This window comes from Hypanus sabinus (assembly GCF_030144855.1).
Source record: "Hypanus sabinus isolate sHypSab1 chromosome X2 unlocalized genomic scaffold, sHypSab1.hap1 SUPER_X2_unloc_10, whole genome shotgun sequence".
Lineage (NCBI taxonomy): Eukaryota > Metazoa > Chordata > Chondrichthyes > Myliobatiformes > Dasyatidae > Hypanus > Hypanus sabinus.
In genome coordinates, this window is record NW_026778980.1 from 645,280 (window position 1) to 669,597 (window position 24,318).

General features: G+C 45.5%; 1 long non-coding RNA gene across 5 annotated transcripts in view; it reads left to right on the forward strand.

Moving 5' to 3' along the window:
* Positions 1-332: 332 nt before the first annotated feature.
* The window catches only part of LOC132385718 (uncharacterized), a 34,407-nt gene continuing 10,421 nt past the window's right edge, over positions 333-24,318 (forward strand). For 2 of the 5 annotated variants that reach the window (XR_009509240.1, XR_009509239.1), the window contains exons 1-4: positions 333-502; positions 1,919-2,185; positions 15,143-15,244; positions 18,782-19,049. This is a non-coding gene — a long non-coding RNA (uncharacterized LOC132385718). Of the gene's footprint in view, positions 503-1,918; positions 2,186-15,142; positions 15,297-15,510; positions 15,530-18,781; positions 19,050-24,318 lie in introns of those variants that run through there. The other 3 variants (XR_009509242.1, XR_009509241.1, XR_009509238.1) reach the window with 3 other exon arrangements.

Consider the following 24,318-nt stretch of genomic DNA (forward strand, 5'->3'; position numbering starts at 1 on the left):
TTCCTCACCACGGCCTTTGCCCTTTTATTGTTAATAATGTCACTCGGAGACTGATGCACCATCACATAAAAACTCACATTTCTCCCAATTTGCTTCCTGTCCCGTTATAAATCCAAATCCAAACTCATAAAGACTGGAAGGCTGACTGACGTTCACATAAACTAATCACCTTCCGAGTTCCCATTTGAGCGACAGGCACTGCAGCCAATGACAGCAGGGGTCAGTGTTACGTCTGAGCTACGATAGGCTGGAGGAAATCGGCCCATGACCAGCCCCTCCTCTTCCGCTCCATCGCCATGGCGGAGGTCAGCGAGTCGCTTCTGTCGGTGTCGCCGGCCTCGGCGCCCACAAGGACGGGTGAGATTCCCCTTCGCGCCTCGGTGCGTCTGTTTCGGGGACGTCTGTGGTGGCTGACGAAACATGCTTTGACAGGGAGCGAGCGAGGACCAATGACTACAACTCCCAGAAGGCCCCACTGATGACGTTGTGGTGTTGTTTCGGGGTAAGGTATCAAAGCAAAATGGAGGAAAATGTAATGCATTAAGTTTTCTGGACTGTGTCGTGCCTTCAATAAACAATTAAACTAAAAGAGAGATTCCAGCGAGAAATAGATAGAACACAGAACTATACAGCACAGTACAGGCCCTTCGGCCCACAATGTTGTGCTGACCCTTAAACTCTGCCTCCCTTAGCTTAAATTCCTCCATACATCTGTCTAGTAGTCTTCACTAGTGTATCTGCCTCCACCACTTACTCGGGCAGTGCATTCCACACACCAACCACTCTCTGAGTATAAAATCTTCCTCTAATATCCCCCTTGAACTTCCCTCCCCTTACCTTAAAGCCATGTCCTCTTGTATTGAGCAGTGGTGCCCTGGGGAAGAGGCGCTGCCTGTCCACTCTATCTATTCCCCTTAATATCAACTATACCTCTATCATTTCTCCTCTCATCCTCCTTCTCTCCAGAGAGTAAAGCCTTAGCTCCCTTGATCTCTGATCATAATCCATACTCTCTAAACCAAGCAGCATTCTGGTAAATCTGCTCTGTACCCTTTCCAGTGCTTCCACATTCTTCTTATAGTGAGATGACCGGAACTGGACAGAGTACTCCCTGTGGCCCAACCAGAGTTTTATAGAGCTACATCATTACATCGCGACTCTTAAACTCTGTCCCTCAAGTTATGAAAGCTGACACCGCATAAGCTTTCGTAACTACTTTGTCTACCTGTGAGGCAACTTTCAGGGATCTGTGTACATGTAGCCCCAGATCCCTCTGCTCCGCTGCACTGCGAAGTATCCTGCCATTTACTTTGTACTCTGCCTTGGAGTTTGTCCTTCCAAAGTGTACCACCTCACACTTCTTTGGGTTGAACTCCATCTGCCAATTCTCAGCCCACTCCTGCATCCTTTCAATGTCTCTCTGCAATCTTAGACAATCCTCTTCATTATCCACAACACCACCAATCTTTGTGTCTTATGCAAACTTGCCAACCCATTCTCCTACCCCCACGTCCAGGTCGTTAATAAAAATCACAAAAAGTAGGGGTCCCAGAACTGACTCTTGTGGGATACCACTAGTCACAACCCTCCAATCCAAATGTACTCCCTCCACCAGAACTCTCTGCTTTCTGCAGGCAAGCCAATTCTGAATCCACCTGGTCAAACATCCCTGGTTCCCAAGCCTTCTGACTTTATGAATAAGCCCACCGCGTGTAACTTAATCAAATGCATTACTAAAATCCATGTAGATCACATCCACTGCACTACCCTCATCTATATGTCTGGTCACCTCTTAAAAGAACTCCATCAGGCTTTTTAGACATGATCTGTCCTTCAGAAAGCCGTGCTGACTGTCACTGATCAGACCATGATTCTTTAAATGCCAATAAATCCTATCTTTCTGAATCTTTTCCAACAGCTTTCCCACCACAGATGTAAGGCTCAATGGTCTATAATTATCTGGACTATCCCTACTACCCTTTTTGAACAAGGGGACAACATTCGCCTCCCTCCAATACTCCGGTACAATTCCCGTGGACAATGGGGACATAATGATCTTCGCCAGAGGCTCAGCAATCTATTTCCTTGCCTCGGATGCAGAACTGGGAAGCGCAGATGGAGTTCAACACAGATGAAGAGGTTCATTTCTGCAGGTCAAATTTGAACACAGAATATAATATTAATGGTAAGACTATTGGCATTGTGGACGGTCAGAGAGATCTTGGGGTCCATGTCCATTCGACACTCAAAGCTGCTGTGGAGGTTGGCAGTGTTGTTAGGAAGGTGTCTGGTGTGATGGGCTTCATCAACCGTGGGATTGAGTTCAAGAGCTGTGAGGTGATGTTGAAGCTATATTTCTCCTAACCTGTACAAAAGTAATTGTACCCCAACGCGGCAGGGCTGTGGGCTTAGTTGGACCCCACTTGGGGGTCCTGTGTTCAGTTCCAGTGGCCTCACTACAGGAAGGATGTGGATACTACAGAGAGTGTAGAGTAGATTTACAAGGATGTTGCTCTTGGATTGGAGAGCATGCCTTATGAGAATAGATTGAGTGAACTTGGCCTTTCCTTCTTGGAGCGACGGAGGATGAGAGGTGACCTGATAGAGGTGTATAAGATGGTGAGAGGCTTTGACCATGTGGATAGCCAGAGGCATTTTCCAAGGCTTGAAGTGCCTAACACGTGGGGACGTAGTTTTAGCTGCTTAGAAGTCGGTACTGAGGGAATGTCAGGGGTAAGTTTCTTACACACAGAGTGGTGGGTGCGTGGAATGCACTGCCGGCAGCGATGGTGGAGCTGGATACAACAGGATATTTTAATAGACTCTTAGATAGCGTCACGGAGGTTAGAAACACAGAGGGATATACGATCAGGAAATCCGAGGCAGTCTCTAGAGTAGGTTACATGGTCGGTACAACATTGTGGGCTGAAGAGCCTGTAATGTGCTGTAGATTTCTGTGTTCTGTGTCAAAGACAGGCAGAGGGATTAGTTTAAATGGACAGGAGGACAGCATGAAAAGGTTGGGCCGAAAGGCCTGTGTTAGTGCCGTAAGTGACGGGTTCTGTCCCAACCATCGACTCTAATCCCCTCAACAGATGCTGCCTGACATGATAACGTTCTTGAAACGTTGCATTCAGTTCCGCTTAGCATTCTGTACAAAGGATGTTTTGTGCTGGAAGAGTGCAGAGGAGATTCATCATGATTGAGGGGGCTTCTGTTCATAAGTCCATAAGGCATAGGAACAGAATTAGGCCATTCAGCCCATTGAGTCAGCCACCTTTCCATCATGGCTGATCCCAGATCGCACTCAATTCCAGATATCTGAACTCCCGCCATATCCTTTGATGCCCTGACCGATCAGGAAACGATCAACTTCCACCTTGAATATACCCACACACTCGGCCTCCACCGCAGTCTGTGGCAGAGAATTCCACAGATCCAATACACCTTGGCTAATAAAAAAAATAAGCTGCTTACCTCTGTTTGAAAAGGTGGCCCCTCAACTTTGTGGCTGTGCCCCACCACAGGAAATACCTTCTCCACATCCACCTTATCCAGGCCTTTCAACATTCGGTAGGTTTCAATGAGATGCCCCCGCATTTTTCTGAGTTGCAGTGAGCACAGGGTCAAAGCTGCCAAGTGCTCCTCACATTTTAACCCCTTCATTCCCAAAATAATCCTTCTGAACCTCCTCTGGACTCTCTCCAATGACAACACATCCTGTCTGAGATGTGGGGCCCAACACTGTTGACACTTCTCCAAGTGTGGCCTGACTCATGTCTTATAAAGCCTCAGCATTATCTCGTTGCTGTTATATTCATGGGGCGAGATTGGACTGTGTCTACAGGGGGATCTTGGAATGCAAGTTCATAACTCCCAGACAGTGGTTCCATTGTCAGGCAGTTATGTTGCAGCTGTATAAATCTCTTGTTTAACCACATCTGGAGAATTGCATTCGAATGCAAGAATAATGTGGAGGTTTTGAATGGTGAGCCGAAGAGGCTTTACAGGATGCTGCCTGGATAAAGTGAGACCGGACAATCTCGGGGAATTTTCTCCGGAGTGGCAGAGGCTGAGGGAGATCTGACAGACGTTTACAGGAATGTGAGAGACACAGACAGAGTGGAGAGACGGGATTTTTTCTCTAAGGAGGAAATGTCCAATGCGAGTTGGCATGAACTTCAGGAGAAAGGGGGAACACATCCTCATTGGACCTTTTTGCGCTATTGAAGTATTTTGCGATTTAGTGTAATTTTGTCTTTTCTCTGCATAGCTGCTGTTGGAAAAAAAAACAATTAGAAAAGACAATGATGTTAAAAACTTGACTCAGAATGTTTAAAGAAGATTTGTGGTTCAAGTTTTGTTTTTCATTCCCATCAATGTGGGTGTCTGGAGTGAATATCGGATGGTGGTGGTGGCAGATGTGATAGAGGCTATTGGATACCACGTGGATGTGAGGAGAATGGAGGTATGTGTTCCTTGTGTTGGCAGAAGGGATTGGTTTAGTAAGGCATGAAGTGACCAGTTCAATTGGTTCAGAACAACACAGTGAGCAGAAGGGCCTGTTCAAGGACAAGTACAGCAAGCAGAGCAGGTAAACTGGATAAAGTGATCCCACTCAGAGGACAGACTGTGACGTCAGTGGATATATGCCGGCATCACAGTTCTCTCACCAAAGATACTTCACTGCTGGATAAAATGAAGTTTGTGAAGTTTATAACCAATGTGGTGATCAGACATCTCATCCTGCTGAGGAAATTAAAATTATTGTGAAAGCTGCAGAAAGGTATCTCGATGTAACTGGTGTTCTGTGGGAAGCTGTAAATGAAGCTCTGATTTGTGGGGGTTTCTGCATCCCAGTCTACTTGTGAAGATATGTAATGGGATTGAAATATTGAAGTGAAATGCAAGAAGCCTGATTTTCCCACTGAACCGAGTCCATCTGACCCACAAGGACGGCCACTGTCCTGTTCCACTGAATCAGAAACCTCAGACTTCTTCTGAGCTCCGTTACCAGGTTCAGCACCTCATGCATCCCCATCTCGGACACACTCAAACGGGACATTGGCCTCTTCCAGGCTTTCAACACCCGTACCTTTTCCACATTCTAACCTACCCCGATCCTCCCAGTTACTCTCTGGGCAGCTCCCAACCGGGGAAGGCGCAACCCTGCGAGTTGAAACAACCTCCTTTTCAGCAGACCCCTTCGAGGCAAGGGTATCCTTTCCATCTAGGACTGCCCTCCCCTCATTATCGGGAACACCTTTAGAATTCTCAAGTTCTTCAAACAACTCTGCCAAACCAGACAGATCATCCATGTCCAACTCTGGACCTTTTAACAGCTTTATCTGTTTCTCATCTTTATTTCCTACCTTTAGGACCTTTCTCTTCGCTAAAGACAGATCTATCTCCTCTCCCTTACCCCCTTTCACTTTACTACTCTTCGTCTTACCACCCTCGAAACCCTCGTGGCACAGGGTCGGCAAAGACGTCTCGGCCAAATCAAACTTGGCCAGATTTAAACTGCTCTCGTTCACAGCTCTCTCTCTCGACAGGCTGTGAGTGACCGCGCCGGCGAGATGGTCCTCGGGCGCTAGGGACGGGGCCACCACGCTCTCCGGTCGGCCGGTCGGCAGGTCGGCAGCATGGCTGACCAAACCTTACCACCTGCTAAGTCATTTCCCAGCAGGATGTCCACGTCATCTCTCGGGAATTCTGAGGGCACCCCTATTTCAACTGGTCCATACACCAGCTCACAATCCAACAACACCTTATATAAGGGCACCATTTCTATCCGTTTATTTATTCCTTCCACCTTTACCATGCCCGTTTCCCGACCAAATTCTAGTACCTTACGGCTAACCAGGGATAATTCAGAGCCCGTATCCCTCCAGATTCGTACGGAAACTGGTGTGTCTCCCTACGTCACAGACACGGTTCCGTGTGACAGACAACTCCCAGAGACCTCTCGTACTTTATCGACCCTCAGCTCTCTGGTCGATTTGCTGATTACCACGGCACACCCGATAGGGACTGTGGTTTTCCCTCTTCCTATCTCCTTCCTCGGAGCAAAGCATCGAGATGCAATGTGCCCCTCCTTTCCACAATTAAAACAGGTCAAACCCGGAGCCCTCTGGTCGTCTTGCCTTTCCCCCTCAACCTTACTGCTAGCTCCCGGTGGAACCTCTGCCTCACTCGTCGGACTTTCTCGATCGTTCCCACGGTCTCTCTGGGGACCTTTATTCGAGGGAGTCTTTGTCTTGTGGGTTAGGGCATATTCGTCCGCCAACCTGGCAAATTCTGAAATGGACTTATCCGGCTTCTCATTCAAATACACCCGGATCTCCTCCGGAACACAACTTTTGAATTCCTCAATCAAAAATAACTTCCTGAGACGCCCATAATCCTCGCCCACTCTTTCCGCGGTGCACCAACGGTCCAAGAGCACCCCCTTCTCATGGGCTAGCTCGGTATACATTTGATTCCACCCTTTCCTTAAATTTCTAAACCTTTGTCTATAGGCCTCAGGTACCAATTCCTAAGTCCGGAGAATTACCTTTTTTACCTCATCATAATTCTCCGCTACTCCCTCCTCTAGGGACAAGGCCGCATCTGCTCGTTGGGCCTTCCCCTTTAACACACTCTGTAACAACTCCACCCACTGCTCTTTTGGCCACTTCTGATTTACTGCCACCTATTCAAAAAGCAAGAAATAGCTATCGACATCTGTCTCCTCGAACGGGGGCAGCAATCTCAACTCCCTACTAACATTAAACCGCTCTGCTTGGTCTGACCCTTGATCTCTTCTTTCGTTCTTCATCTTCTCAATTTCCCGGTCATGTTGCCTCTGTTTCTCTTTCTCGGCACATTCCTTCTCTTTCTCTTCTGCTTCTAGCTTCTTTAGGTTAATTTCATGCTGCCTTTGCCTTTCCCTCTCTCTCTCTCTTGCCTTTCCCTCGCTCTCTCTCTCAGCCGCTTCCAGCTCTTTTAACTTAATTTCATGTTCCAACTTCAATTTCTCCACCTCTAACTGAACCGTCCCACTTGATGGTATCTCTTCAGGGATATCTCCCAATACCTCAGCTTCAAACACCTTCTTCCCAATGTAATACTGGGTTATGGCCCTTCGTACCTCCCGCTTTTTCATGGACGACCTCACTTCTGTGAGGTTCAACCCCTTCGCCAAATTTAACAAGTCTGATTTGGTGGCCGCCTCTAGCGCCCCCACTATCGGGTTTTCCATAAATTCCCCCACGTCCATCTATGCTGGTTTCCCGTCTGGCTACCCGCATAACCAGATTCAAGTTTTTGATTTACAAGCCCGATTCACTGGCCTCCCAATTTGGTGTCAAATCCCGAGGCGAGAACCCCAACTGTTATGAATCCCGTAAGTGGAGAACTTACCAGCAGAGATAGAGAGGTCCGTTGAAGTCTGATGTCACTATTTTCAAACGTTTTACTCGTAAAGGGACACAAAAGTAGGGTTAATACATACATTTAGGTAGTGCACATTGTCAACATTCAATCTAAAGCGCGGGTATAGTAATCATCATCATTAAGAAGTGAGCTCTGCTGGTGTCTAGGGGTTAATAGATTGTCCGTTGGAAATATAAAAGTCACTCTGAAAGTCTGCAGGCCGCAGCCCTTTGAAAATCGCTGGGTTTTGCGTGGGGCGACCGAGAGAGAGAGATTGGGCGGGGGAGAAGAGAAAGAACTTGGCGAGTCTTGATGAATCTTCCGTGAAATCGGGGAAGCGTTGGTTCCCTCTCCCCGATGTTAGTTCAAAGCGGTTTCCTGTGATTCCAGCCACAAATTCCAATCCCGGAATCTAACGCACGTGGCTTCCTTCAGAATGGCATCCCGCTACTGCGGGATCGCTCTCTCGTGTCTTCTGGGTGCGTCTAAGGGGCTGTCCCCCTGAGACTCTCCTTTATACTTCCTCACGGGGTCGCAGGTGTCAATCAGGTTGGGATGATGCAATCTCTCTCTCAACCAGCCCACCTTGCCCGAGGGCTTTTCACGTGGTCTCCATGAGACAATAGTTGCTGGCATCTTATTCTGTATCCCTGGTGGGACGTGCAATTTTTCACGTTCCTCTCTCTCTCACTTCCTGGGTCTACTGACCCCCCCGCCCCCAACGGGTGCTCTTGCGATTTTCACAAAGGAGGGGGCTGGGATCCCCTCTTAAAAAGACGTTTTACCAGCGGTTAAAACGGAGTGGTCCACTGTCTTACAGGAGTTTTGAATCTAACACAATACTCAAGTTTTTCTTTTCACAAAATACTACCGTTATACATTCAAGTCAGTATCTAAATAGTTAACGATTACAGTGTCCCTTTCTTTCGTATCTTAACATTGCGAACCGTACATCAGACTTCAATTCAATAACCACCTATTTAATTTTTTTTTTCTAAGCAACAAAACTAAGGAGGTGTGACCTTAGCTTAGGTGCGTTTACAAAAGTTTACGCGAATACTAATCGTTTCAGTCGTTTAACTTAACCGGCAGCTCTCCAAAGGGCTGTCTTTATTATTCACAGGCTTTGGCGCAAACCCGTTCAATCTGCCTGGCTGTCTAACAATGACATCCCCATTAACCGTTGCCTCTTTTCCGGCGAGCCCCCCCCGTGGGGAACTTGAGTAGTTTTGCGTGGTGAACTCCCGCCCGCCCCGCTCATCGGGGTTATTTTAGCAACACCATGCCCCAGACTTAGACCATTTCCACCCAACTCTTTGATTTTACCCAGGTGGCTGGCCCTTTTATCAGTTCCCTTCAGGCTATTGGTGTTTGATTCGAACTCGAAGGCAGCCTTTTCACACCCCATCCTGGCGTAACAATAGAGTGGGGGACCCCGCTATTCCCCGGCTCACTCTGTGAGCGATCTGCCAGGTTTAAGATTTCTTCCTTCGATTTGGAAACTACAGACTTTTCGTTTCCTTCGCCAACAATCCTCACCCCCCCATTCTTAAATTCTGCATTAACTTTGAACACTCCTTCAAGTACAGGCGCCGGGGAACTCACACTTTCCCCGGTTACCAAGGTTAACCCTTTTCCCACTGAACCGAGTCCATCTGACCCACAAGGACGGCCACTGTCCTGTTCCACTGAATCAGATACCTCAGACTTCTTCTGAGCTCCGTTACCAGGTTCAGCACCTCATGCATCCCCATCTCGGACACACTCAAACGGGACATTGGCCTCTTCCAGGCTTTCAACACCCGTACCTTTTCCACATTCTAACTTCCCCCGATCCTCCCAGTTACTCTCTGGGCAGCTCCCACCCGGGGAAGGCGCAACCCTGCGAGTTGAAACAACCTCCTTTTCAGCAGACCCCTTCGAGGCAAGGGTATCCTTTCCATCTAGGACTGCCCTCCTCTCGTTATCGGGAACACCTTTAGAACTCTCAAGTTCTTCAAACAACTCTGCCAAACCAGACAGATCATCCATGTCCAACTCTGGACCTTTTAACAGCTTTATCTGTTTCTCATCTTTATTTCCTACCTTTAGGACCTTTCTCTTCGCTAAAGGCAGATCTATCTCCTCTCCCTTACCCCCTTTCACTTTACTACTCTTCGTCTTACCACCCTCGAAACCCTCGTGGCACAGGGTCGGCAAAGACGTCTCGGCCAAATCAAACTGGCCAGATTTAAACTGCTCTCGTTCACAGCTCTCTCTCTCGACAGGCTGCGAGTGACCGCGCCGGCGAGATGGTCCTTGGGCGCTAGGGACGGGGCCACCACACTCTCCGGTCGGCCGGTCGGCAGCATGGCTGACCAAACCTTACCCCCTGCTAAGTCCTTTCCCAGCAGGATGTCCACGTCATCTCTCGGGAATTCTGAGGGCACCCCTATTTCAACTGGTCCATACACCAGCTCACAATCCAACAACACCTTATATAAGGGCACCATTTCTATCCGTTTATTTATTCCTTCCACCTTTACCATGCCCGTTTCCCGACCAAATTCTAGTACCTTACGGCTAACCAGGGATAATTCAGAGCCCGTATCCCTCCAGATTCGTACGGAAACTGGTGTGTCTCCCTACGTCACAGACACGGTTCCGTGTGACAGACAACTCCCAGAGACCTCTCGTACTTTATCGACCCTCAGCTCTCTGGTCGATTTGCTGATTACCACGGCACACCCGATAGGGACTGTGGTTTTCCCTCTTCCTATCTCCTTCCTCGGAGCAAAGCATCGAGATGCAATGTGCCCCTCCTTTCCACAATTAAAACAGGTCAAACCCGGAGCCCTCTGGTCGTCTTGCCTTTCCCCGTCAACCTTACCGCTAGCTCCCGGTGGAACCTCTGCCTCACTCGTCGGACTTTCTCGATCGTTCCCACGGTCTCTCTGGGGACCTTTATTCGAGGGAGTCTTTGTCTTGTGGGTTAGGGCATATTCGTCCGCCAACCTGGCAAATTCTGAAATGGACTTATCCGGCCTCTCATTCAAATACACCCAGAACTCCTCCAGAACACAACTTTTGAATTCCTCAATCAAAAATAACTTCCTGAGACGCCCATAATCCTCGCCCACTCTTTCCGCGGTGCACCGACGGTCCAAGAGCACCCCCTTCTCATGGGCTAGCTCGGTATACATTTGATTCCACCCTTTCCTTAAATTTCTAAACCTTTGTCTATAGGCCTCAGGTACCAATTCCTAAGTCCGGAGAATTACCTTTTTTACCTCATCATAATTCTCCGCTACTCCCTCCTCTAGGGACAAGGCCGCATCTGCTCGTTGGGCCTTCCCCTTTAACACACTCTGTAACAACTCCACCCACTGCTCTTTTGGCCACTTCTGATTTACTGCCACCTATTCAAAAAGCAAGAAATAGCTATCGACATCTGTCTCCTCGAACGGGGGCAGCAATCTCAACTCCCTACTAACATTAAACCGCTCTGCTTGGTCTGACCCTTGATCTCTTCTTTCGTTCTTCATCTTCTCAATTTCCCGGTCATGTTGCCTCTGTTTCTCTTTCTCGGCACATTCCTTCTCTTTCTCTTCTGCTTCTAGCTTCTTTAGGTTAATTTCATGCTGCCTTTGCCTTTCCCTCTCTCTCTCTCTCTCTCTCTCTCTCTCTCTCTCTCTCTCTCTCTCAGACGCTTCCAGCTCTTTTAATTTAATTTCATGTTCCAACTTCAATTTCTCCACCTCTAACTGAACCGTCCCACTTGATGGTATCTCTTCAGGGATATCTCCCAATACCTCAGCTTCAAACACCTTCTTCCCAATGTAATACTGGGTTATGGCCCTTCGTACCTCCCGCTTTTTCATGGACGAACTCACTTCTGTGAGGTTCAACTCCTTCGCCAAATTTAACAAGTCTGATTTGGTGGCCGCCTCTAGCGCCCCCACCGTCGGGTTTTCCATAAATTCCCCCACGTCCATCTATGCTGGTTTCCCGTCTGGCTACCCACGTAACCAGATTCAAGTTTTTGATTTACAAGCCCGATTCACTGGCCTCCCAATTTGGTGTCAAATCCCGAGGCGAGAACCCCAACTGTTATGAATCCCGTAACTGGAGAACTTACCAGCAGAGATAGAGAGGTCCGTTGAAGTCTGATGTCACTATTTTCAAACGTTTTACTCGTAAAGGGACAAAAAGTAGGGTTAATACATACATTTAGATAGTGCACATTGTCAACATTCAATCTAAAGCGCGGGTATAGTAATCATCATCATTAAGAAGTGAGCTCTGCTGGTGTCCAGGGGTTAATAGATTGTCCGTTTGGAAATATAAAAGTCACTCTGAAAGTCTGCAGGCCGCAGCCCTTTGAAAATCACTGGGTTTTGCGTGGGGCGACCGAGAGAGAGAGATTGGGCGGGGGAGAAGAGAAAGAACTTGCCGAGTCTTGATGAATCTTCCGTGAAATCGGGGAAGCGTTGGTTCCCTCTCCCCGATGTTAGTTCAAAGCGGTTTCCTGTGATTCCAGCCACAAATTCAAATCCCGGAATCTAACGCACGTGGCTTCCTTCAGAATGGCATCCCGCTACTGCGGGATCGCTCTCTCGTGTCTTCTGGGTGCGTCTAAGGGGCTGTCCCCGAGACTCTCCTTTATACTTCCTCACGGGGTCGCAGGTGTCAATCAGGTTGGGATGATGCAATCTCTCTCTCAACCAGCCCACCTTGCCCGAGGGCTTTTCACGTGGTCTCCATGAGACAATAGTTGCTGGCATCTTATTCTGTATCCCTGGTGGGACGTGCAATATTTCACGTTTCTCTCTCTCTCACTTCCTGGGTCTACTGACCACCCCCCCTCCTCAACGGGTGCTCTTGCGATTCTCACAAAGGAGGGGGCTGGGATCATAACAATATTATAATTAATAATATTTTTCTCTGAGACAGGTTTTTCATTGTGTAAATCTCTATGTGCAGATGATGGAGGTTTATGGATTAGAGGTAGAAATTTCACTTTTACTGTATATAGGATGCTTCAGCAATTAGTAAGGTCGAACAGTCGGCGACTAGATGGGATTTAAGCTTTCAGTAGCAAAAACACAAGTTATGTGCTTTACAAACAGGATTAATGGACCTGCACTTGATTGGAAATGATATGGTCAAACTCCTTAAAAGGTGTCAATGGTGAGATTTCCAGGCATGTGGACGGATAATAAGCTGACATTGAAGCACCGGATCAGAAAATAATTGATAAATGTAAAGAAACATTAAATACTCTTCGTTATCCCTGTGAGTATTCTTGGGTGTGACATGAAAATATTTGATGACCAATCTCGTTTGTTTAATTGGATCTGTTCTTGATTATGTTTGTGGTTTATAGATCACCTTCCTCTTCAACTTTATGATGTTTGGGTGTGATTCATTTCGTGCTTTAAGATTGTGTTGTGGTTAAGTCAGGTCGTCCCCTGATTCGGCTTTACTGGTTGAAATTGGACAATTGCCCTTCCAGGGACAGAGGTGGAAGTTGATGTAAACAAATTGGATTGAACATCCTGTGCTAAAGGGTGGTGGGGAACATCACAAGAAGAATGCTTTTAGTTCTGGGTGGCTGGGTTCTTATCACGCTGGGAATATGGGTGTATTGGATGATACAATATGTCCCACTGTAGCTTTCTCGGTAACCCCACTTTGTTGTTTTTTCCAATGACTGTAGTTAATTTTAGGTTACACAATTGGATTCCGTTCTGCCTGAGAGTCTGTTGGTTCACGAGTATATTAATGAAAGTTATTATCATACGGTCAGCATTTTTACAGATGGATTAAAACGTAATTTAACTGGGAATGTTGGTGCGTCTGTTCTCATTTTTTGTGTGTGCCTGAGTTGCAGGCAATGATAAAGAAATCACTTACCAGCCATTTGTGGGTCTATGAAGCAGAATTCTTTGCTTTGATTTTAGGGTTACAGTGTGTGGAGGAAATTGGTCCTTGCAAACTTGTAATTTGTTCAGATTCTCTTTCGGTTTTGATGAGCCTTAAAACAGGACATTCTAGCAGTAGGTCAGATTGACTGTTGGAAACTCATCAAGCATTATTTCACATACAAAGTTCGGTTCATATGTCTGCACCTTATGGGCCCTGCACATCGCACTGTTGAGGGAAATGATGGAGTTGACTGTTTAGCAACAAAACCTGTTAGAAGTTCAACTGTGGATATAGACATTCCACTTCGCAAATCAGAAGCTAAGAGGATGGTAGGGTTAAGAATTCAGGACTTATGGCAAGGTCTGAAGGAAAATTGCCATAAGGACTGATGCCTTTACAGAATACATAAACAAGTTGGGTTTTTGGAAGAAGGGCTTAAAACAGGAAGGGAAGGAATGATATTGACACGACTTAGAATTGTCAGCACTGTGCTTAATTATGCCTTGTATTTAATTAGAAAACTTCATTCTGTGTCACAGGACCATAGAACCATAGAACACTACAGAACAGAGCAGGCCCTTCAGCCCTTCATGTTGTGCCAACCCATATAATCCTTAAAAAAAGTACTAAACCCACACTACCCCATAACCCTCTAATTTTCTTTCATCCGTGTGCCTGTCCAAGAGGTTCTTAAATACCCCAAATGTTTTAGCCTCCACCACCAACCCTGGCAAGTCATTCCAGGCACTCACAACCCTCTGTGTAAAGTAAAACTTACCCCTAATGTCTCCCCTAAACTTCCATCCCTTAATTTTGTACCTATGTCCTCTGGTGTTTGTTATTGGTGCCCTGGGGAACAGGTACTGACTATCCACCCTATCTATGCCTCTCATAATCTTCTAGACCTCTATCAAGTCCCCTCTCATTCCTTTACGTTTCAAAGAGAAAAGTCCCAGCTCTGCTAACCTTGCTTCATATGACTGTTGTGTACATTTTGTCATTATGAAACTTTTAAACACATACTATTTCAGTGTGAAGCAGATATGGGCGAAAAAAATCAAATGCAGTCTTCAGTACAATCTTTGAGGGGTTGATAGTTTTCAGATTAAAAACTTTATTAAGTTATAGGACTGACGTTAAATTAATTCACAGTATTGAACATGCAGAGGCATATAATAATGGAATCGTCCCAATTGTATCGGGACGTTACTCTGGGGATGACGACTTAACAGAGGTGGCTGATGGATGTGGGAACAGCAGGAGAGACGTGTCCCACCGAAGAAGTTCTCCAATGGCGGGGGTAGGAATCCGTCGCTGACAAGTCAAGTTAACGACTGTGTTAACTCTAAGGAAATGGCATATAAGGTAGCAAAGGTGAGTCGGATGTTGGATTATTGGGATGCTCTTAAAATCCAACAAAAGGCAACGAAAAAAGCCATAACAATGGTCAAGACGAAATATGAGGGCAAACTAGCCAATAATATAAATCAGGATACTAAAAGTTTAGTTTTCAGTTACATGAAGAGTGAAAGGGAGATGAGAGTTGATACTAGACCACTGGAAAATGATGCTGGTGAAGTAGTAATGGGGGACAAAGAAATGGCAGATGAACTTAATGAACAATCTTCACTGTCTTTTCCAGTCAGCACCACCCCCACTTGTCCCATTTAACCTGTTTCAGTTCGTGTGGACTGTAGCACCCGGGGGAGCTCAGGACCCTATTCTATTCTGTTGTTGGATGCGGTGAACGAGTTAAAATTAATGGATGGATAATTCTCATCTCATGATTATTTCACTCTCCGCTCATTTACACTTACAGTGATCTTACTCCTGACGCCAGTCCCAGGACCCAACCCATTTACAGACCTGGAGCGGAACCGGAGCAGATCCTCAGCCACTGGTTTTCATCCCCAGTCGCAAAGTAAGGATAAAGTTTCCCCGTGAATGTATTCCCAGTGAAGGTGTGGAGATGGGGCTTGGTTTCCGCGTTGTAAAATGAAACTGTCCCGGACTCGTAACTGAGATAAACTCCCACCCTCCCGGGGATGGGACCGGCAGCGAGACAGGACTCGGGGGAGGGGAGACCACGGGACATGTCACAATCCCGATGTAACACATCATAATTCCGCCCGATGACCCAGAATCCGGTGTCCGGACTCAGACTGACCCGTCTCTTCCTCTTCACAGACTCTGCGGCGACTCCCAGACCCCAGCCCCGATTCTCCGTCACCTCCACCTCCCAGTAATGTCTCCCCGATGTGAATCCCTCCGATCCCAGCATTCAAGCCCGATTTGTGAATCTCTTCCCGGTGTCAGGGAGATCTCTCCGGGTCCGGGTACATCTCACACTCTTCTGTTCCTCAGACACCTCGATCCATGGATTCGCCGTTTCCACATCCAGGGTGACAGAGACTGGGAGGGGAAGCAGAGAATTAGAGAGTCCCCGGGCATTGTGGGGAGACTCAGGCAGCACTGCCCCAGAGATTGGGGGAACACTCGGGCAAAGCGTCCCCAGGACCAGTGGAAAGCCCGTGGGCCTTCGGCGCAGTCGGGTTGCCGACAGGCAACCTTTCCCAGGGAAGCAGGTGGGCAACTAATATCTCTCCAATATCTTTCCGCTGGACGGAGAGCAGAGATTTACCGATCAAACAGACACAAAATGCTGTAGGAACCGAGCGGGTCAGGTAGCATGTGTGGAGAGAGATGGACAGTCTACGTTTCAGATTGACATCTTCTCTGAAGAACAAAAATGAATAGGGGAGAGAGACAGCAGAAAAGAGTGTGGGAAAGGAGTGGATTAAGATGGGAAGGGGTGAGTGAATGGATTTAAACAAGAGGTCACAGAGGCTCTTCTAAACTTTTAGTATCCTGATTTATATTATTGGCCAGTTTGCCCTCATATTTCGTCTTGACCATTCTTATGGCTTTTTTCGTTGCCTTTTGTTGGATTTTAAGAGCATCCCAATAATCCAACATCCCACTCACCTTTGCTACCTTCTATGCCATTTCCTTAGGTTTAACACAATTAATACATGCCTTTTCCAGCTCAAACTGTAAATTGATTTAAAGTCAATCCCATAATTTAATAAAGTTTTTACCTGAAAACTATCTACCCTCGCAAAGATTGTACTGAAGACTGCAGTTGATTTCTCTTCAGCCTTATATGCTTCATATTGAAATAGTATGTATTTCGACAGTTTCATAATGACAAAATGTACACGACACAGAATGAAATTTTCCAATTAGTTACAAGGCATAATTAAGCATAGTGTGGGCATTTCTAAGTCGAGTCAATATCATTCCTTCCCTTGTTTTAAGACCTTCTTCTATAAACACTGCAAGATTATGTATTCTGTAAAGGTGTCTGTCCTTATGTCCATTATCCTACGTCTTGCCATAAGCCCCTAATTCTTAACAGTACCAACCCTTTAGCTTCTAATTTGCTAAGTGGAAGGTCTATATCCGCAGCTTAACATTTAACAGCTTTTGGTGCTAAACAGTCAACATCATCATTTCCCTCATCATTGTGATCTGCGGCCCATAATGTGTAGGCTTATAAATCAAACTTTAGATATGAAATACCGTTTGAGGAGTTTCCAACAGTCAATCTGACCTACTGCCAGAATGACCTGTATAAGAGTCATCAAAACCGAAATGTATTCTGAACAAATTATAAGGACTAATTTCCTTCACCCACTGTAAACCTATCATCAAATACACCCGTATTCCCAGTGTGGTAAGAACCCAGCCACACAAAACAAAAAACACTCTTCTTGTGATGTCCCCAACCATCCTCCAGCACACCTTTAACAGGATGATCATTTCATTGCCCTCTGAAATTAATCCAGAATGTTAACGTCAACTTGAACCTCCAGCAACACACACAAAATGCTGGTGGAACACAGCAGGCCAGGCAGCATCTGTAGGGAGAAGCACTGTCGACGTTTCAGGCCGAGTCCCTCCGTCAGGACAGGTATAGATGTTGCCTGGCCTGCTGCGTTCCAGCAGCATTTTGTGTGTGTTGCTTGAATTTCCAGCATCTGCAGATTTCCTGGAGTTTGAACTTGAACCTCTGTTACTTTGAGGGCAATTGTTCCATTGTAATCAGTAAAGCCAAAACAGGAGACAACATTACTGCACCTGAACACAATCTTAAAGCCTGTAATTGTATCACATACAAACATTGTTAAGTTGAAGATGGATCCCATTCTCCATCTCATAGAAACACAAACATAACATGCTGACCGGTACTTGGACAGTCCATCCAAAAAAAAAACTCAGAAAAATTATACAATGTCCCCCTCACTCCTAATTTAATCAGAAGTCCTTTCTTCCATATCATTTCCCTTTTCAGTATCAAGAAATACTGCTATTACGACATCTTTATGAATTGTGCTTTCCGAATATCATCTTCCAAACCTAAAACTGAATCTAATGTCATTTTACCCTTCGAAATCCACTCTAATAAAACACTATATCAACACTCTTTCCAAAATATAACGCAAGTGCTTAATTAATTACTCCAGAGAGTAAAGCCCGAGCTCCCTTCATATCTGATCATAATCCATACTGTCAAAACCAGACAGAATTCTGGTAAATCTCCTCTGTACCCTTTCCAATGCTTCCACATCCTTCTTATAGTGAGGTGACCAGAACTGGACAGAGTACTCCAAGTGTGGCCCAACCAGAGTTTTACAGAGCTGCATTATTACATCGCGACTCTTAAACTCTATCCCTCGACTTAGGAAAGCTAACACCCCATAAGCTTTCTTAACTACTCTGTCTACCTGTGAGGCATCTGGACATGTAGCCCCAGATCCCTCTGCTCCTCCACACTTCCAAGTATCCTACCATTTACTTTGTACTCTACCTTGAAATTTGTCCTTCCAAAGTGTACCACCTCACACTTCTCCAGGTTGAACTCTATCTGCCACTTCTCAGCCCTCTCCTGCATCCTATCAATGCCTCTCCGCAATCTTTGACATTCCTTAGCACTATCCACAACACCACCAACCTTTGTGTCTTCTGCAAACTTGGCAACCCATCCTTCTACCCCCACATCCAGGTCGTTAATAAAACTCACGAAAAATAGGGATCCCAGAATTGATCCTGGTGGGACACCACTAGTCACAATCCGAATGTACACCGTCCAGCACAACTCTCTGCTTTCTGCAGGCAAGCCAATTCTGAATCCACCTGGTCAAACATCCCTGGATCCCATGCCTTCTGACTTCTGTATAAGCCTGCCATGTGGAACCTTATCAAATGCATTACTAAAATCCATGTAGATCACATCCACTGCACAACCCTCATCTATATGGCTGGTCACCTCCTAAAAGAACTCCATCAGGCTTGTTAGACATGATCTGCCCTTCAGAAAGCCATGCTGACTGTCACTGATCAGACCATGATTCTTTAAATGCCAATAGATCCTATCTTTGTGAATCTTTTCCAACAGCTTTCCCACCACAGATGGAAGGCTCAATGGTCTATAATTATCGGGACTATCCCTACTACCCTTTTTGTACAAGGGGACAACATTTGCCTCCCTCCAGTCCTCCGGTACCATTCCCGTGGACAATAAGGACATAATGATCCTAGCCAGAGGCTCAGCAATCTATCTCCTCGCCTCGGATGCAGAACCGGAAAGTGGCAGAGGGAGTTCAACACAGCTGAAGAAGTTCATTTCTGCAGGTCAAATTTGAACACAGAATATAATATTAATGGTAAGACTCTTGGCAGTGTGGAGAGTCAGAGAGATCTTGGGGTCCATGTCCATACGACACTCAAAGCTGCTGTGGAGGTTGGCAGTGTTGTTAGGAAGACGTCTGGTGTGATGGCCTTCATCAACCGTGGGATTGAGTTCAAGAGCTGTGAGGTGATGTTGAAGCTATATTCCTCCTAACCTGTACATAAGTAATTGTAATAAGATGATGAGAGGCTTTGACCGTGTGGATAACCAGAGGCATTTTCCCAGGCTTGAAGTGACTAACACGAGGGGACGTAGTTTTAAGCTGCTTGGAAGTCGGTACCGAGGGAACGTCAGGGGTAAGTTTCTTACACAGAGAGTGGTGGGTGCATGGAATGCACTGCCGGCAGCGATGGTGGACCTGGATACAAGAGGATATTTTAAGAGACTCTCAGATAGGTTCATGGAGCTTAGAAACATGGAGGGATATACGTTCCGGAAATCCGAGGCAGTCTGTAGAGTAGGTTACATGGTCGGTACAACATTGTGGGCTGAAGAGCCTGTAATGTGCTGTAGATTTCTGTGTTCTGTGTCAAAGACAGGCAGAGGGATTAGTTTAAATGGACTGGAGGACAGCATGGAAAGGTTGGGCCGAAGGGCCTGCGTTAGTGCGGTAAGGGAGGGGTTCTGTCCCAACCATCGACTCTATTCCCCTGAACAGATGCTGCCTGACTTGACAACGTTCTGTAAAAGTTGCGTTCAGTTCCGCTTAGCATTCTGTACAGAGGATGTTTTGTGCTGGAAGAGTGCAGAGGAGATTCATCATGATTGAGGGGGCTTGTATTCATAAGTCCATAAGGCATAGGAACAGAATTAGGCCATTCAGCCCATTGAGTCAGACCCCTTTCCTTCATGGCTGATCCCAGATCGCACTCAATTCCAGATATCTGACCTCCCCCCATATCCATCGATGCCCTGACCGATCAGGAAACGATCAACTTCCGCCTTGAATATACCCACACACTCGGCCTCCACCGCAGTCTGTGGCAGAGCACTCAACAGATCCAATACACTTTGGCTAATAAAAAAATAACCTGCTTACCTCTGTTTGAAAAGGTGGCCCCTCTGCTTTGTGGCTGTGCCCCACCACAGGAAATACCTTCTCCACAACCACCTTATCCAGGCCTTTCAACATTTGGTAGGTTTCAATGAGATGCCCCGCATTTTTCTGAGTTCCAATGAGCACAGGGTCAAAGCTGCCAAGTGCTCCTCATATTTTAACCCCTTCATTCCCGAAATCATCTTTCTGAACTTCCTCTGGACTCTCTCCAATGACAACACAATCTGTCTGAGATTTGGGGCCCAACAGTGTCAACAATACTCCAAGTGTGGCCTGACTAGTGTCTTTTAAAGCCTCAGCATTATATCTTTGCTGTTATATTAATGGGGTGAGATTGGACTGTGTTGATCTACAGGGGGATCTTGGAATCCGAGATCATAACTCCCAGATAGTGGTTCCATTGTCAGGCAGTTATGTTGCAGTTGTATAAATCTCTAGTTTAACCACATCTGGAGAATTGCATTGGAAGACAGGAATAATGAGGAGGTTTTGGATGGTGAGTGGAAGAGGCTTAACAGGATGCTGCCTGAATAAAGAGACACCGGACAATCTCGGGTAATTTCCTCCGGAGTGGCAGAGGCTGAGGGAGGTCTGACAGACGTTTACAGGAATGTGAGAGACACAGACAGAGTGGAGAGCCGGGATTTTTTCTCTCAGGAGGAAATGTCCAATGCCAGTGGGCATGCACTTCAGGGGAAAGGGGTAACACATCCTCATTGGACCTTTTTGCACTATTGAAGTATTTTGTAATTTAGTGCATTTTGTATCTTTTCTATGCATAGCTGCTGTTGAAAAAAAAGAATTGAAAAGGCAATGATGTTAGAAACCTGACTCAGAATGTTTAAAGGAGATTTGCGTTTCAAGTTTGGTTTTTCATTCCCATAGTGGTGGGTGTCTGGAGTGAATATCGGGTGGTGGTGGAGGCAGATGTGATAGAGGCTATTAGATACCACCTGGATGTGAGGCGATTGGAGGGATGTGTTCCTTGTGTAGGCAGAAGGGATTGGTTTAGTAAGGCATGAAGTGACCAGTTCAATTGGTTCAGAACAACACAGTGAGCAGAAGGGCCTGTTCAAGGACAAGTACAGCAAGCAGAACAGGTAAACTGGATAAAGTGATCCCACTCAGAGAACAGACTGTGACGTCAGTGGATGGATAGATAGATAGATAGATAGATAGATACTTTATTCATCCCCAAGGGGAAATTCAACATTTTTCCAGTGTCCCATACACTTATTGTAGCAAAACTAATTACATACAGTATTTAACTCAGTACAAATATGATATGCATCTAAAATCACCCTCCCAAAAAGCATTAATAAATAGCTTTTAAAAAGTTCTTAAATAGTTTACTGAAGTGCATTGAGTGGTATCTTAAGCTCAGTCCTAACCCCGGCACTTTAACATGTCTTGCCCCTGGTAGTTGAATTGTAGAGCCGAAAGGCATTGGGGAGTAATGATCTCTTCATCCTGTCTGAGGAGCATTGCATTGACAGTAACCTGCCGCTGAAGCTGCTTCTCCATCTCTGGATGGTGCTGTGCAGAGGATGTTCAGGGTTTTCCATGATTGACCGTAGCCTACTCAGCGTCCTCCGCTCTGCCACCGATGTCATACTCTCCAGTTCTGTGCCCATGACAGAACCCGCCTTCCTTACCAGCTTATTAAGACGTGAGGCGTCCCTCTTCTTAATGCTGCCTCCCCAGCACGCCACCACAAAGAAGAGGGCGCTCTCCACAACTGACCGATAGAACATCTTCAGCATCTCATTACAAACATTGAATGACGCCAGCCTTCTGAGGAAGTACAGTCGACTCTGCGCTTTCCTGCACAGGGCATCTGTGCTGGCAGTCCAGTCTAGCTTCTCGTCTAACTGCACTCCCAGATACTTGTAGGTCTTAACCTGCTCCACACATTCTCCATTAATAATCACTGGCTCCATATGAGGCCTAGGTCTCCTAAAGTCCACCACCATCTCCTTGGTCTTGGTGAAATTGAGACACAGGTAGTTTGAGCTGCACCATATCACAAAGTCATGTATCAGTTTCCTATACTCTTCCTCCTGACCATTCCTGACACACCCCACTATGGCCATATCATCAGCGAACTTCTGCACATGGCAGGACTCCGAGTTATATTGGAATCTGATGTGTACAGGGTGAACCGGACCGGAGAGAGCACGGTCCCCTGCGGCGTTCCTGTGCTGCTGACCACCGTGTCAGACCTACAGTCTCCCAACCGCACATACTGAGGTCTGTCTGTCAAGGATATATGCCAGCATCACTGTTCTCTCACCAAAGACACTTCACTGCTGGATAAAATGAAGTTTGTGATGTTTATAACCGATGAGATGAATTGTCCTGCTCAGACATCTCATCCTGCTGGAGAAATTAAAATTATTGTGAAAGCTGCAGAAAGGTATCTTGGTGTAACTGGTGTTATGTGGGAAGCTGTAAATGAAGCTCTGATTTGTGGGGGTTTCTGCATCCCAGTCTACTTGTGAAGATATGTAATGGGATTGAAATATTGAAGCGAAATGCAAGAAGCCTGATTTTACATGGCCAACACTTTCAGCAGTTTATTTCTGATTTGTCAGATTCTTCCGATGTTATATCTGTTCAGGAAACCTAAACATTTTAAGTTTTATTGCTGTGCAGGATTATATTGTCGTTTGGCTTGACAGGTCAGTTGGTAGAGGGGTGGTGTTGTCAGTTTTATAAGGAAAGGGGCAGAGTATAGTGTTGTGAATGGGAATAAAATGTATCATGAACTTGCAGAAAATCTTGATTCAACAGGTATGTGTGTAATTTTCTTTTGTGAAAATATTAACTTTATGAATTGTATTTGGAGGTTTGGCCATCTACTTTTCTCATGGAAAATGGTTGTAGTAGTTTCCATTCTAAAACCTGGATCTCCCCGTCTGATCCACCTTGTAGGCCAATATCATTAAAGTCTCATTTATGTAAACTTGTGGAATGTATGGTAATCGAGTGTTTGAATTATATTTTCGATAAAAGAGGTAATTTCATGTTTTATCAGAGGCAATCTGGAACGGTAGAATAAGACCATAAGATAAAGGAGCAGAAGACGGTCATTTGGCCCATCGAGTCAGCTCTGCCATTTTATCATGAGCTGATCCATTCTCCCATTGAGTCCCATGCCCCCGCCTTCACACCATAACCTTTGATACCCTGGCTACTCAGAAACCTAGCAATCTCTGCCTTAAATAACATTGGAATCAGTTTGGGTTTGGAAGATCATATTAGGAAAGTAAAGTTAAATAAAGATGTTGTAATAGCAATATTTTTGATATTGAAAAGGCAAATAATATTTCTTGAAGGATGGACTTGATTAATTTTTGGAAATGCAATTGAGAGTGCTATTGTACAATTTTTTTCTGATTGTTTCTATTTGTATGTCTTGTAAAGGTATGTGTGGGCAAGTATGACATTGAATTCATTTTTATGTTTGGAAGATGGTATTAGTAAGGTCAGTTAAATATAGATGTTGTAACAGCAGTATTTTTACTATCCAAAAGGCAGATGGTATTTATGGAAGGAAAGAAATTTTATGAAATTGTGGAAATGAGGATGGAGGGGCGATTATCTAACTTTGAGTTGTTTTAATTGAACGTTTTGTGTCAGGTATGGGTGGGAAAGTTATATTCAGTTTGTTATGAGATAAAGACTGTGATCCCACAGGCAGTATTTATTATTTTATATGATAATTAATATTTTTTTCTGAGATAGGTTTTTCATTGTGTAAATCCCTATATGCAGATGATGGAGGTTTATGGATTAGAGGTAGAAATTTCAATTTTACTGTATATAGGATGCTTTAGCAATTAGTAAGGTCGAACAGTCGGCAAATAGATGGGACAAGTTATGTGTTTTAAAGACAGCATTAATGAACCTGCACTTGATTGGAAATGATTGGAACTGATATGGTCAAACTCCTTAAAAGGTGTCAGTGGTAAGATTTCCAGGCATGTGGACGGATAATAAGCTGACATGGAAGCACCGGATCAGAAAATAATTGATAAATGTAAAGAAACATTAAATATTCTCAGTTATCCCTGCGGGTATTCTAGGGTGTTACATGAAAGTATTTGTTGACCAATCTCGTTTGTTCAATTGGATCTGTTCTTGATTATAGTTGTGGTTTATAGATCAGCTTCAGCTTTAACTT